General features: G+C 42.2%; 1 protein-coding gene across 3 annotated transcripts in view; it reads right to left on the bottom strand.

The window, feature by feature from the left end:
- LOC140737898 (uncharacterized) overlaps positions 1 to 11,666 on the bottom strand; it is an 86,174-nt gene extending 74,508 nt beyond the window's left edge. For 2 of the 3 annotated variants that reach the window (XM_073064674.1, XM_073064675.1), the window contains exon 1: positions 11,511 to 11,658. The gene's annotated coding sequence lies outside the window, so the exon portion shown is untranslated. Of the gene's footprint in view, positions 1 to 11,510 lie in introns of all 3 variants that reach the window. The other variant, XM_073064676.1, reaches the window with a different exon arrangement.
- Between the last annotated feature and the right edge of the window lie 2,302 nt (positions 11,667 to 13,968).

Here is a 13,968-nt window from a genome sequence, read left to right as displayed (position 1 = left end):
AGGCCGGGCAAGAGAACACATCCCTGTCTGACTCCCCTCTTAATCTGGACAAAATCACTTGTCTCATTTTCAACTCTCATTCCTGCTCTTTGCTCCCAATACAAATTTCTGATGATTCTGATATCTTTCCCACCAATGCCCAGTGCTGAAGGATTTTTGTAAGTTCTTCATGTCTCACCTTTGGTTTAATCAATGAAACATTGGTATACATCTTTCTAGACCTCTATGGTGCCCTCATAAATCATTCTAAGGATGAAGATTGCATTTTGCATTCCACTATCAACAATGAAGCCACACTGCTTTGGTTTCATGCTTTTTCTTGCTCTCAACATGATGATTCATAGCAGGACTTTTCTAACATGACTCATCAAACTAATTGTGTAGTGTAACTTGCATTCAATCGCTCAAAGATTTTTTGGCAATGCAGTAAATACTGACTTGCTGATTTCCTCAAGTATTTCCCCATTATCATCTATTTAATTCAGCAAATCCGTCAACCTTTCAATCTGGAAATCTTCCAGTGCTTCAATCATTTCTATAGCAATGCCATCTGGTCCTAATGCTTTATTCTTTTTGCACTTTCCCCACAGCTGCTTTGACTCCTGATTTCATAATCAGTGGGCTGCCTATGTTCTTAGTAACAGAGCTTTACATAAGAACACAAGAAATAGGAACAGGAGGAGGCCATTTGGCCCATCAAGCCTGCCCCGCCATTCATTAAGATCATGGTTGATTTGTCAGCTCCATCTACATGCCTTTTCCCCATAACCTTTAATTCCCTTACTATCTAAAAACCTATAAAACTGTATCTTAAATATATTTAATGAAGAACCCTCAACTGTTTCCCTGGGCAGAGAATTCCACAGATTCACCACTCTCTGGGAAAAACAGTTTCTCCTCATCTCTGTCCTAAATCTTCTCCCCTGAATCTTGAGGCAATGTCCCCTAGTTCTAGTCTCACCTACCAATGGAAACATAGTATACTTCTATCTTATCTATCCCTTTCAAAACTTTTTATGTTTCCATAAGATCCCCTCTCATTCTTCTGAATTCCGGAGAGTATAGTCCCAGGCTACTCAGTCTCTCCTCATAGGTTAACCCCTTCACCTCTGGAATCAACCTGGTGAACCTCCTCTGCACCATCTCCAAAGCCAGTATATCCTTCCTCAAGTATGGAGACCAAAACTGCACACAGTGGCCAATCCTGCCATCAGAAGTTTGGAGAGGAAAGAACTTCAACCAGGTCCACTGTCTGAGGATAAAAGACAGCAGCTGGCCGCGGCAGCATAACTGAGCTTTAACCAGTGACCAATCGGCATCTGGGATTGATTAGTAACAGCAAATTAAAGGAAGGCAGGGGCAAGTGCAGCGGCCATCATCCGAGTGGACAGATCAGAGTGGTGATCTTGAGGGTTTAGCACTTCGAGGCTTCACTCAGAGAAAGCAAAGAAAAGATCTAGTTTTTTTTTTCCTTCTCTTCTTTATATCTGCTTAGCTAGGCCAATAGAAATGCCATGCAGGTTAGTGAAACACTCCTCTTGCAGGATGTGGGGAAGCAGGGAGACCTCCAGTGTCCCTGATGACAACAACTGCGAGAAGTGCATTCAGCCATGGCTTCTAACAAACCACGTTAAGGAGTTTGAGCTGGAAATGGATGAACTCCGGATCATTTGGGAGCTGAAGGGGTAACAGATAGGACATATAGAGAGGTAGTTACACCCAAGGTGCAGGACACAGGAAAATGGGTGACAGTCGGAAAGGGGAAAGGAGTTAAGAAGCTAGTGTAGAAAGTACCCTTGTGACGATCCCTCTCAAGAACAGGTATCTCACTTTGGATGCTGTTGAGGGGTGGGATGACCTAACAGAGGAGAGTCACAGTGGTCAGGTCTCTGACACAGTGTCTGTATCTGTGACTCAGAAGAGAAGGGGGATGGGGGGAGAAAAGGCATTCTGTGGTGATAGGGGATTTGTCAGTTAGGAGAGTGGACAGGAGGTTCTGTGAGTGAGAACGAGATTCCCAGATGGTCAGTTGCCTCCTGTGTGTCAGGGTCCAGGATACCTCAGACAGCCAGACGCCATGGCCCATGTAGGTAGCAAGACATGGGCAGGATGAGTGATGAGGCTCTGCGTAGGGAGTTCAGGGAGTTAGGTACTATGTAAAATGGCAGGACCTCCAGGGTTGTGATCTCAAGATTCCTACCTATGCCATGTGCAAGTGAGGCTAGAACTAGGAAGATTATATAGCTTAATACGTGGCTAAGGTGTTGGATAGGTGAAAGGGCATAAGATTTTTGGATAATTGGGCTCTCTTCCAGGGAAGATGGGACTTGTACAGAAGGGACAGTTTGCGCCTGAACTAAAAGACTAAAATCCTAGCGGGAAGGTTTGTTGGTGCTGCACGGTAGGGTCTAAACTAGTGCTGCAGGGGGATGGGTACCAGAGTGCCAGAACAGTTAGTGGAGAGGTTGTGGAGGCAGGTGTTGGTAAGACCTCAGACAAAGTTTGGAATCAAAAGATTGAACATGGTGCAACTAGTATCCTGAGCTGCCAATATCTCAAGAAGAGAAGTATCGTAGGAAAAGCAGATAATAGTGCTTTGGATGAGGTAACTGGTTTACAAACAGGGGTGGACAAAATCGAGAGGGGTGAATACAGGACTGAAGGTGTTGGATCTGACTGCAGTATACAGAATAAGGTAGATGAACTTGCAGCACAATTGTAGATTGCCAGGTATGATGCTGTAGGCATAACTGAATCGTGGCTGAAAGATTATAGCTGGAAGTTTAATGTTCAAGGATACACATTGTATTGAAAGGATTGGCAGGAAGGCAGAGGGGGCAGTGTTGCTCTGTTGATAAAAAAAAGAAATCAAATCATTTAAAAAGAGGTGACATAGGGTCAGAAGTGATAAATCATTGAGGATAGAATTAAGAAACTACAAGGATAAAAAGACTGATGGGAGTTGTATACAGATCCCCAAACAGTAGCAAGGATGTGGCTTATAAATTACAACAGGAGATAGAAAATACATGCCAGAAGGGTAATATTACAGTAGTCATGGAGAACTTCAATATGCAGGTAGATTGGGAAATCAGGTTGGTGCTGAATTACGGGGGGTAATTTCCAGAGTGCTTATGAGTTGGCTTTTTAGAGCAGCTCATGGTTGAGCCCACTATGGGATCAGCTATTCTGGATTGGGTGTTGTGCAATGAACCAGAATTGATTAGAGAGATTAAGATAAAAGAACCCTGAAGGGCAAGTGATCATAATATGATCGAATTCACCCTGAAAATTGATAAGGAGAATGTAACGGTATTGCAGTGGAGTAAAGGGAATTACAGAGGCGTGAGCGAGGAGTTGGCCAGAACTGATCGGAAAAGAACACTGGCAGAGATGACAACAGAGCAGCAATGGCTAGAATTTCTGGAAGCCATTTATAAGGCACAGAATATATACGTCCCTTTTAAAAACCAACAAAACGCAACTAAAAAGTAAGTAAGAAGGTAACGACGGAATACAGAAGTAAGCTAGCCAATAATATTAAAGAGGACACCAGAAGTTTTTTCAGATACATAAAGTGTAAAAGACAGGTGAGAGTGAATATCAGACCACTGAAAAATGAGGCTGGAGAGGTAATAACAGGAGACAAGGAAACGGCGGATGAACTAAATAAGTATTTTGCACCAGTCTTCACTGTGGAAGACACCAACAGTATAGTGCAAGTTCCAGGTATCAGGGGCGTGAAGTGTGTGAAGTTACCATAACTAGAGAGAAGGTTCTTGAAACTGAAAGGTCTGAAGGTTGATAAGTTACCTGGACCAGATGGTCTGCAACCCAGAGTTCTGAGAGGGGGCTGAAGAGATTGTGGAGGCATTAGTAATGATCTTTCAAAAATCATTAGATTCTGGAATGGTTCCAGAAGATTGAAAAATTGTAGATGTCATTCTGCTCTTCAAGAAGGGAGGAAGGCAGAAGAAAGGATGAACTCAGTGTTTGGGAAGATATTGGAGTCTATTATTAAGGATGAGGTCTCAGGGTACTTGGAGGCTCATGAAAAATAAGCCATAGTCAGCATGGTTTCCTCAAGGGAAAATCTTGTCTGTCAAATCGTTAGAATTTTTTGAAGAAAATACAAGCAGGATAGACCAAGGGGAATCGGTTAATGGTGTGTACTTGGATTTTCAGAAGGCCTTTAACAGGGTGCCACACATGAGGCTGCTTTACAAGATACAAGCCCATGGTATTACAGGAAAGATTCTAGCACGGATAAAGCAGTGACTGATTGTCAGGAGGGAAAGATTGGGAATAAAGGGAGCCTTTTCTGGCTGGCTGCCAGTGACTAGTAGTGTTCCACAGGGATGAAGTACCACTGCATGAAGTGCATCCAGCTGCACTCCTTGAAGACCATGTTAGGGATCTGGAGCAGCAGCTGGATGACCTTTGGTTTGTATGGGAGAGTGAGGAGATCATCGATCAGACTAGCAGGGAAGTAGTCACCCCTAAACTGCAAGAGGCGAGTAGCTGGGTGACGGTCAGGAGAAATGAAAATGTGAATAGGCAGTTAGCGCAGAGCATCCCTTGGTGCCAGGGTCAGGGATGTCTCAGATCGTGTCCACAGCATTTTGGAGGGGGAGGGACAGCAGCTACACGTCTTGGTAAATATTGGTACCAATGACTAAGAAGGAAATGCAAAGAGATCCCAAAGAGAAGTTAGAGAGCTAGGCAGAAAGCTGAGAAGCAGGACCTCCCAGGTAGTAATTTCCGGATTGGTACCTGTGCCACACACTAGTGAGGGTAGGAACAAGTTGACTTGGAAGATAGATGCGTGACTGAGAAGCTGGTGCAGGGGACAGGACTTCAGGTTCTTGGATTATTGGGATCTCTTCTGGGGCAGGTATGACCTATACAAAAGTGACAGGTTGCACCTGAACCAAAGGGGGACCAATATTCTCATGGGCAGTTTTGTTAGAGCTGTTGAGGAGGTTTTAAGCTAATTTGGTGGGGGTGGGGGGGTGGTGGGAATCAGAGTGATGGAATTCAGGATAGGATGATGGTTAGAAAACCAAAGGTAGCATGCAGTCAGACTGTTGGGAAGGGCAGGCAGATGATAGGACAAAATTGCAGCCAGTATGAAGAGTATCAGTGCATTAGGGATGCCGAATCAAAAAGGGTAGCAAATACAGTACTCAAAGTGTTATATCTCAAAGCATAGAGTATAAGAAATAAGGTGGATGATCTACTACAGATTGTCAGGTATGAGGTTGTGGCCATCACTGAATCATGGCTGAAGGATGGTTGTAGCTGGGAGCTAAATGTCCAAGGTTATATGTTGTATTAGAAGGATAGGAGGGTAAACAGAGGGGGTACTGTGGCTCTGCTGGTAAAGAATGGCATCAAATTAGTAGAAAGGTGTGACATAGTGTCGGAAGAAGTTGAATCCTTGTGGATTGAGTTACGAAACTGCAAGGGTAAAAGGACATTGATGGCAATTATATACAGGCCTCCCAACAGCAGCTGGAATGGGACCACAGATTACAATGAGAAATAGAAAAGGCGTGTCAAAAGGGCAATGTTATGATAGTCATGGGAGATTTCAACATGCAAGTTGATTGGGAAAAATCAGGTTGGAAATGGATCTCAAGAGAGCAAGTTTGTTGAATGCCTGTGAGATGGCTTTTTAGACCAATTTGTCAATGAGCCTACTAGGGGATTAGCTATACTGAATTGGGTGTTATGTAATAAACTAGAGGCTATTAGGGAGCTTAAGGTAAAAGAACCCTTAGGAGACAGTTATCACAATATGATGGAGTTCAACTTGAAATTTGATAAGAGTGAAAACTAAGTCTGACATAGCAGTTTTTCAGTAGAATAAACAAAATTACACTGGTGTGAGAGAGGAGTTGGCCAAAGTAAGCTGGAAAGAGATGCTGGCAGGGATGACAGCAGAGCAGCAATGGTGTGAGTTTCTGGGGAAAATGAAGAAGGTGCAGGATAGATGTATTCCAAAGGTGAAAAAATACTCAAATGGCAAATTGTATAACTGTGGCTTACAAGGGAAGTCAAAGCTAATGTAAAAGCAAAAGAGAGGGCATATAAGAAAGAAAAAAATAACAGGAATATAGGGGACTGGAAAGATTTTAGAAACCTACAGAAAGCAACTTAAAGAATCATTAGGAGGGAAAAGATAAAACGTGAAAGCAAGCTAGCAAACAATATCAAAGTGGAGAGTAAGAGCTTTTCCAAGTATGTAAAAAATATGAGATGAGAGTGGATATAGGACCACCAGAAAATGAGGCTGGAGAAATACTAACAAGGGACAAGGAGATGGCAGATGAACTAAATGAATATTTTTCATCAGTCTTCACTGTGGAAGACACTAGCAGCGTGCCAGATGTTGAAGGGTGTGAGGAAAGAGAAGTGAGTGCTGTTACTATTACAAGGGAGAAGGTGCTCAAAAAGCTGAAAGACCTCAGGGTACACAAGTCACCTGGACCAGATAAACCCTAGGGTAGCAGTAGAGATTAGTAATGATCTTGCAAAAATCATTGGACTCAAACATAGTGCCAGGGGACTGGAAAATTGTAAATGTCACTATACTCTTTGAGAAAGGAGGAAGGGAGCAGAAAGGAAATTATAGGCCAGTTAGCCTGACCTCAGTGGTTGGGAAACTGTTGGGGTCAATTGTTAAGGATGAGGTTATGGAGTACTTGATGACACAGGACAAGATAGGACAAACTCAGCATGGTTTCCTTAAGGGAAACTGTTGGAATTCTCTGAGGAGATTATAAGTAGGATAGATAAAGAGGACGCAGTGGATGTTGTATATTTATACTATCAGAAGCCTTTGACATATGAGGATGCTTACCAAGTTAAGAGCCCATGGTATTACAGTACCATGGTATTATAGTAACATGTTACTAACATGGTTAGAGCATTGGCTGATCGGTAGGAGTCAGTGAGTGGGAATAAAAGATTGTTTTCTGGTTTGTAGCCAGTGACTAGTGGTGGTCCGCAGGGGTTATTGGGGGACCACTTCTTTTTATGCTGTATATCAGTGATTTAGATGATGGAATAGGTGGCTTTTTGCCAAGTTTACAGATGATATGAAGATTGGTAGAGGGGCAGGTAGTTTTGAGGAAACTCGTAGGCTGCAGAAGGACTTAGACAGATTAGCAGAATGGGCAAGAAAGTGGTAAATGAAATACAATATCGGAAAATGCATGGTCATGCACTTTGGTAGTAGAAATAAATGTGCAGACTATTTTCTAAACGGAGAAAATCCAAAAATCTGAGATACAAAGGGATTTGATGCTGAGACTTTATAAGTCACTGATGAGGCCTCACCTTGAGTACTGTGAACAGTTTTGGGGATCCTCATTTAAGAAAAGATGTGCTGGTGGAGGAGAAGATTCATAGGAGGATCACAAGGATGATTCTGGGAATGAAAGGGTTATCAGTGAGGATGTTGGATGGCTCTGGGCCTGTACTCAATGGAATTTAGAAGGATGGGTGTGGATCTCATTGAAACCTTTCTAATGTAGAAAGGCCTAGACAGAGTAAATTTGGAAAGGATATGGTGGGGGAGTATAGGACAAGAGGGCACAGCCTCAGGATAGAGGGCATCCATTTAAAACTGAGATGTGCAGAAATTTCTTTAGCTAGAGGATGGTGAATTTGTGGAATTTGTTATGACAGGCAGCTGGAGGCCAGGTCATTGGGTGTATTTAAGGTGGAGATTGATAGGTTCTTGATTGGACAAGGCATCAAAGGTTATGGGGAGAAGGCTGGCAAATGGGGCTGAGGAGGGGAAAAAAAGGATCAGCCATGATGGAATGGCAGAGCAGACTCGATGGGACAATAGCCCAATTCTGCTCCCATGTCGTATAAGACCATAAGACCATCAGATATAGGAGCAAAAGTAAGGCACTCGGACCATCGAGTCATGGGCTGATCCACTTCATCCAGTCATCCCCACTCCTCTACTTTCACCCCATACCCTTTGATGCCCTGACTAATCAAGAACCTATCTCCCCCTTAAATACACCCAATGACTTGGCCTCAACAGCCACTCGTAGCAACAAATTCCACAGATTTACCATCCTCTGATTAAAGAAATTTCTTTGCATTTCAGTTCTAAAAGATTGTCCTTCAATCCTGAAGTCGTGCCCTCTTGTCCTAGAATCCCCTACCATGGGAAATAACTTTGCCATATTTAATCTGTTCAAGCCTTTTAACATTTGGAATTTATAGCTATGTGCTAGGACCGATCCTTTTTACGTTTTCTGTTAATGATTTGTATAATGGAATTGATGGCTCTGTTGCAAAGTTTTCAGGCAATATGATGATAGGTGGAGGGGCGAGTAGTTTTGAAGAGGTAGAGAGGCTACAGATGGACTCAGACAAATTAGGAGAAATGGCAAAGAAATGCCAGATGCAATAGAGTGTCGGGAAATGTATGGTCATGCACTTAAGTAGAAGAAATTAAAGGGTTGGCTATTTTCCAAATGGAGAGAAAATACAAAAATCTGAGGAGCAAAGGGACTTGGGAGTCCTTGTGTAGGCTTCCCTAAAGGTGAACTTGCAGATTGAGTCTGTGGTGAGGAAGGCAAATCCAATGTTAGCATTCATTTCATGAAGAAAATAAATGTGCTGAAACTGGAGAGGGTTCAAAAGTGGTCTAAAAAATGATTCCAGGATATGAAGAGCATTTGATGGTTCTGTGGCTGTGTTCACTGGAATTCAGAAGAATGAAGGGTGATCTCTTTGAATCCTATCAAATGATGAAAGGCCTTGATAGAGTGGATAGGGAAGATGCTCCCTCTGGTGGGAGAGTCTAAGGCCAGAGAACACAGCCTCAGAACTGTGGGGCATCCTTTTAGAATGGAGATGAGGAGGAATCAGGATGAATTTCTTTAGCCAGCTGAGGTGAATCTGTGGAATTCTTTGCCACAGGTAGCGGTTGATAAATTCTTGATTGGTCAGGGTATGAGGGGATATGTGGAGAAGGCAGGAGATATAGGCTGAGAGGAAAATTGGATCAGCCATGATGAAATGATGGATCAGACTCGATGGGCCAAATGGCCTAATACTGTTCCTATATCTTATGGTCTAATTGTTGGCTTCTCTCGTCTCCTTAAACAAGTTGGCAATGTATTCAAACCATCTAGCCTGTATATCTGCTTTTTCCATGAGTATCAATCCATCTTTCACCTTCAAACATCCACTAGATGTTCAAGAATTAGCACCTGTCCGTGTCCTCACCCTCTTGTGCATATTGCCAGAATTTTTCAGTTTCTCTACCTTTGTACGTTCTTCATTTATCCATTGGCCTTTAGCTTCCCTTCATTTTTGCTTGATTTCTTTGTTCACAGTTTTACATTTATCACTGATCTTTGGTGTGATTTTCTGTTTTTCTTTCATTAGATCCAGAATTTTATCTGTAATCCATTTTTCTTCTCTTTTCTCTTTTTCAGTATCATTTCATTCGACAAATTCATGACTGCCTTTTTAAAATTTTAACCAATTTGGTGCATTCTCCACTGTGAGAACTTCATATCTGTTCTTCACTGCTAAATTCCATTTCATTTTCATGCCTGGATCTTTCAAGCAAGCCAGATCTAATTAGGTAAAACCCTTAGACTTCTTTAATCATCTAAGCTTAACTTTTAGATTGTATATCACTGGAACATGGTGACTCTCACAGTCTGCTCCTGGATATGCCTTGGACTGTTGCATGACATTCCTAAAATGCTTGCTGATTGTTACGTGTCTATTTGATTGCAATATTGACCTGGGCTTCTCCAAGTTCACTATCTTCTTACTATATGTTCTACTTCAACCATGTGTTTGTTATTATCCGATCATTCGCATGACACCAATTTATAAATCACTCACCTCTGTCATTCCTGGTTCCCAATCCCAATCTGCTGACAATATCACCATCTCGTTGTTGTCCAACTTTGACATTCACCTCTCCTACCACCATAATGATATCTTGTGATTTGCAGTGGTCCTTTGCTTCTAGCAAGATTTCATAAAAAAAACTTCCTATGTCTTCTGTAGTACTCTGTCTGATAATGCCCAAATATCCCATAAGGCTTTAGCTTCTTTCAGCATCTGGTATCATTCCCACACCTCAGTCATGTTTATCACTACCTGAATGGATCAGTTTGTCTTCATCAGAATCAAAACATCCAATCCCATTCCATTTGATGCTTCACATTCTCTGGATTTCCAGCTTGATAAAGAGTTTTCACATTCTGTATATTTGTTGCGGACAGTAGCCTGATGATCGTCAAGTCTCACCTATTGTACACGAATGTCTCTACTCAGTGAGGGATCATTGCCTGTCGGATGACTTCTCCCCTGCCATCCCTATCCATTTTCTCCTTTCAAAGTCATATTTTAATCATACGCAGGTATAATATCCCACTAATTTTACACCAGTACTCTTATAATCATTTATGATGTCCAATTCACTGCCCCCATGAGTTACTGAGCCATTAAGTACAGAAACAGGTTTCTTAGTCCACATTATGCTTACCAACCATCAAGCACCTATTTGCACTAATCCTATTTACAAGCAATCAGCCATAGCATCCTGTGCCTTGACAATTCAAGTGCTTGTCTAGTTGCTTCTTAAGTATCTGCCTCCATAACCTTCTCAAGCAATGTGTTACAGATTGTAACCACCCTACTGGGTGAAAACACCAAAGGAGGACTAGAATATAAAACAAGGGCGTAATGCTGAGACTTTATAAGGCACTGGTGAGGCCTCACTTGGAGTATTGTGTGCAGTTTTGGGCCCGTTATCTAAGAAAGGGTGTGCTGACAAAGGAGGCTCACGGAACATGATTCGGGGATTGACCGGTTTATCATATGAGGGCTGTTTGATGGCTCTGGGCCGGTACTCACCGGAATTTAGAAGAATGAGGGGTGGGGGGTGGCAGTGGAACCTATCGAATATTGAAGGGTCTCGATAGAGTGGCTGTGGAGAGAGGGTGTTTCCTATAGTGAGTGAGTGAGTGAGTGTTTGTGTTTGGGGGGCGGGTCTACGGCCAGAGAGCACAGTCTCAGAATAGAGGAACGTCCATGTAGAATGGAGATGAGGTCTTTGGAATGTATGTAGGAGGAAACCAGTGCACCCAGAGGAAACCACGTTGTCGCGGGGGTAATGAACAAACTTCTTACTACCAGCAGCGGGAACTGAATTCCAATCCCTTGTGCTGGGAAGCGTTACGCTACCGTGCCACCAAACTTTTAAGTCAAAACTTTAAAAGATTACAAGTATCGGTAGGGAATCGGACAAGTTGTTAACCAAAGTTTTAAAACTGGCCCACTTCTCTCACTTAAATACGTAATCCGTGCAATGTTGCCGGACATCAAGAGCGCCGGTGCCTGATTGAAGATTACCGAAGCCATTTGTGTCAGGAAGTGCAAAAGACATGTAAAAGTTTTACCGCACATTCTCCCGAAATGTCATGCCATTTAAAAACGCTACGAGCACCTACCCGGAGTCGGTGTGTTAGCCGTTGCTATGGAGCAGTATTAACACAAACCGACGGGAAGTGTGGGGCCCGACTCCCTCAATCTTCAGTCGTGCTCTCACCAATCACGTGCGAGATTTCCGAACCCGCCCCGCATCTTCGGAACCGCTCGTACTCGCCTGTTAACGTCGAGTTACTGTTACCAATCTATGGCTTTTAGCCACAGTTTGCACGGTGCTGTGCCAGCTTCAAGCATGGATTGTGCTTAGTTTTGCAGTTCTGGCTTGTAAGAGTGTGTGTGTGTGTGTTATTCGAAAATTATATTACCACCAGTTCCTTTGACTAAATCTTCTTATTGTCCCTTGGGATGGTGTAGTGGGTTTCCATTTTGACTAATGAGGTCAATGTAGGAACTGCAGATACTTCTACAGTTGGAGAAGGAAATGACTGACCGGGCGTTTAGATCATTTGTGAGGTGGTGCGGTCCTGCTGCAAATTCTTGCAATTGCAAATGTTATTTCTTCACCTCTAGTCATCAAAGAGAATTTTAGAGAATCGGTAGTGATATTGCATTTCTTGAAGAAAACTTTGACATGACCTAGAATATGTTTTTTCGTATAACTTAAATGGTTAAAAAGTTAAATGGTACATGCGCGATTTCTATTGTAACGAAGAGCGGGAAGAAAAGTTTATGTTTAAAAAAAGATTGTGTCTAAGAAAATACAGATAGAACTGAAACAATGCTCTCATAACAATTTTTCTTTGTTAATATTTATAAACATGCAAACCGTTTAAGCCCTAACAGCGAATGTCTTTACCCCATGCAAATTAAAAATTTGTCAGGAATTATTTCTCTGAAAAGTTGAGGAATAGGAACATAGTATACGAGCCATTTTTAAGTTCTATTTACTTTTGAAATATTGAGTTTGAACATCTTGCTTTCCACTTCTAATAAATTACAAGACATGAACTGTTACATAATAAGCTGACATGAATAGTTACATCACATGAACAAGGAATTGATTGTGGACTTCAGGAAGGGGGTGTCAAGTGAACACACACTAGTCCTCATTGAGGGATCGGAAGGGGCAAGGGTGAGCAGTTTCAAGTTCCTGGGTGTCAACATCTCTGAGGATCTATCCTGAGCCCAACAAATTGATGCAATTACAAAGGAAGGATGACAGCAGCTATATTTCATAGGAGTCTGGACTCATTTGGTATGTCACCAAAGATACTCGCAAATATCTCCAAATGTAAAGTGGAAAGCATTCGGACTTGCTGCATCACTGTCTGCTATGGAGGAACCATTGCACAGGATTAGAAAAAAAAGTTACAGAAAGTATTAAACTCAGCCCTTTGGACATCTTCAAAGGGCGATGCCTCATAAAAGTGACATCCATCATTAAGGACCCCCATCACCCAGGACTTACCCTCTTCTCACTGTTAAAATCAAGGATGAGGTATATGAGCCTGAAGACACACTCAACATCAAATTTTTGAATGAACAATGAACCCATGAACACTTCCTCAGTATTTCCCTCTCTTTTTGCACTATTTACTGTATTTACTTTTTATATATACTTATTGTAATCTATATTTTTATTATTATGTACTGCTGCTGCAAAACAATAAATTTCATGACATATGGCAATGATGTTAAACCTGATTATATCTAAAACAAGGCAATAACAGAATCTTAATTTCATAAGTTCCACTAGATTCCAAGCTATTTAATGCACCCTGTGTAGGACTGTAGTCTCGCCAACAGCTGGAGCTTGTTGCTTAGTAAATGCTCCTTCTACTGTTGCACTTGGCCTCCATGAGCTCTCAACAGAAACAGACAAGGTGCTTAATGCCTTCCTGTATCCAGTTGTCTTGGGCCACGGATACTCAAGTCAACAAGGACATTGGATTTTTCCAAGGTTTTTTAAAAAAATGTAATTCCTCTCCTGAAACATTTTACCCGTCCTCCTGGAAATCACGATTGCTTCAAAATCTTTTGAAGATAAAGGGGCTGCTAATCAAAACTAGTAGGTATGATCACCACCTCATTACTACAGATGACTACAGTGAGGGTAGCTTCAAGCTCCTGGGTGTTAATATCTCTGAGGATCTGTTATGGGCCCAACACTGATGCAATCATGCAAGCCAGCAGCTTTACTTGATTAGGAGTTTGAAGAGATCTGCTATGTCATCAAAGACTTGCAAATTCCTATAAAACAGTGAAGAGTGTTCTGACTGGTTATGTAACAGCCCTGGTATGGAGGCTCCAATGCACAGGATTGCAAAGAGTTGCAGTGTTGTAAAAGTAGCCACCTCCATCTTGGGCAAACCCTCCCCAACATCTTCATGAGGGGGTGTTTCAAGAAAATGCCATCCATCATTAAGGACCCTCTCCATCTGAGACATGACCTCTTCTCATTACTACCATCAGGGAGGTGGTATAGGAGCCTAAAGACCCACACCCACTGATTCAGGAACA

The sequence above is a fragment of the Hemitrygon akajei genome, chromosome 13 (assembly GCF_048418815.1).
Source record: "Hemitrygon akajei chromosome 13, sHemAka1.3, whole genome shotgun sequence".
In the NCBI taxonomy this organism is placed as follows: Eukaryota; Metazoa; Chordata; class Chondrichthyes; order Myliobatiformes; family Dasyatidae; genus Hemitrygon; species Hemitrygon akajei.
The sequence above is the reverse complement of the archived record's forward strand: the minus strand, read 5'-3'. Positions and strand labels throughout refer to the sequence as shown.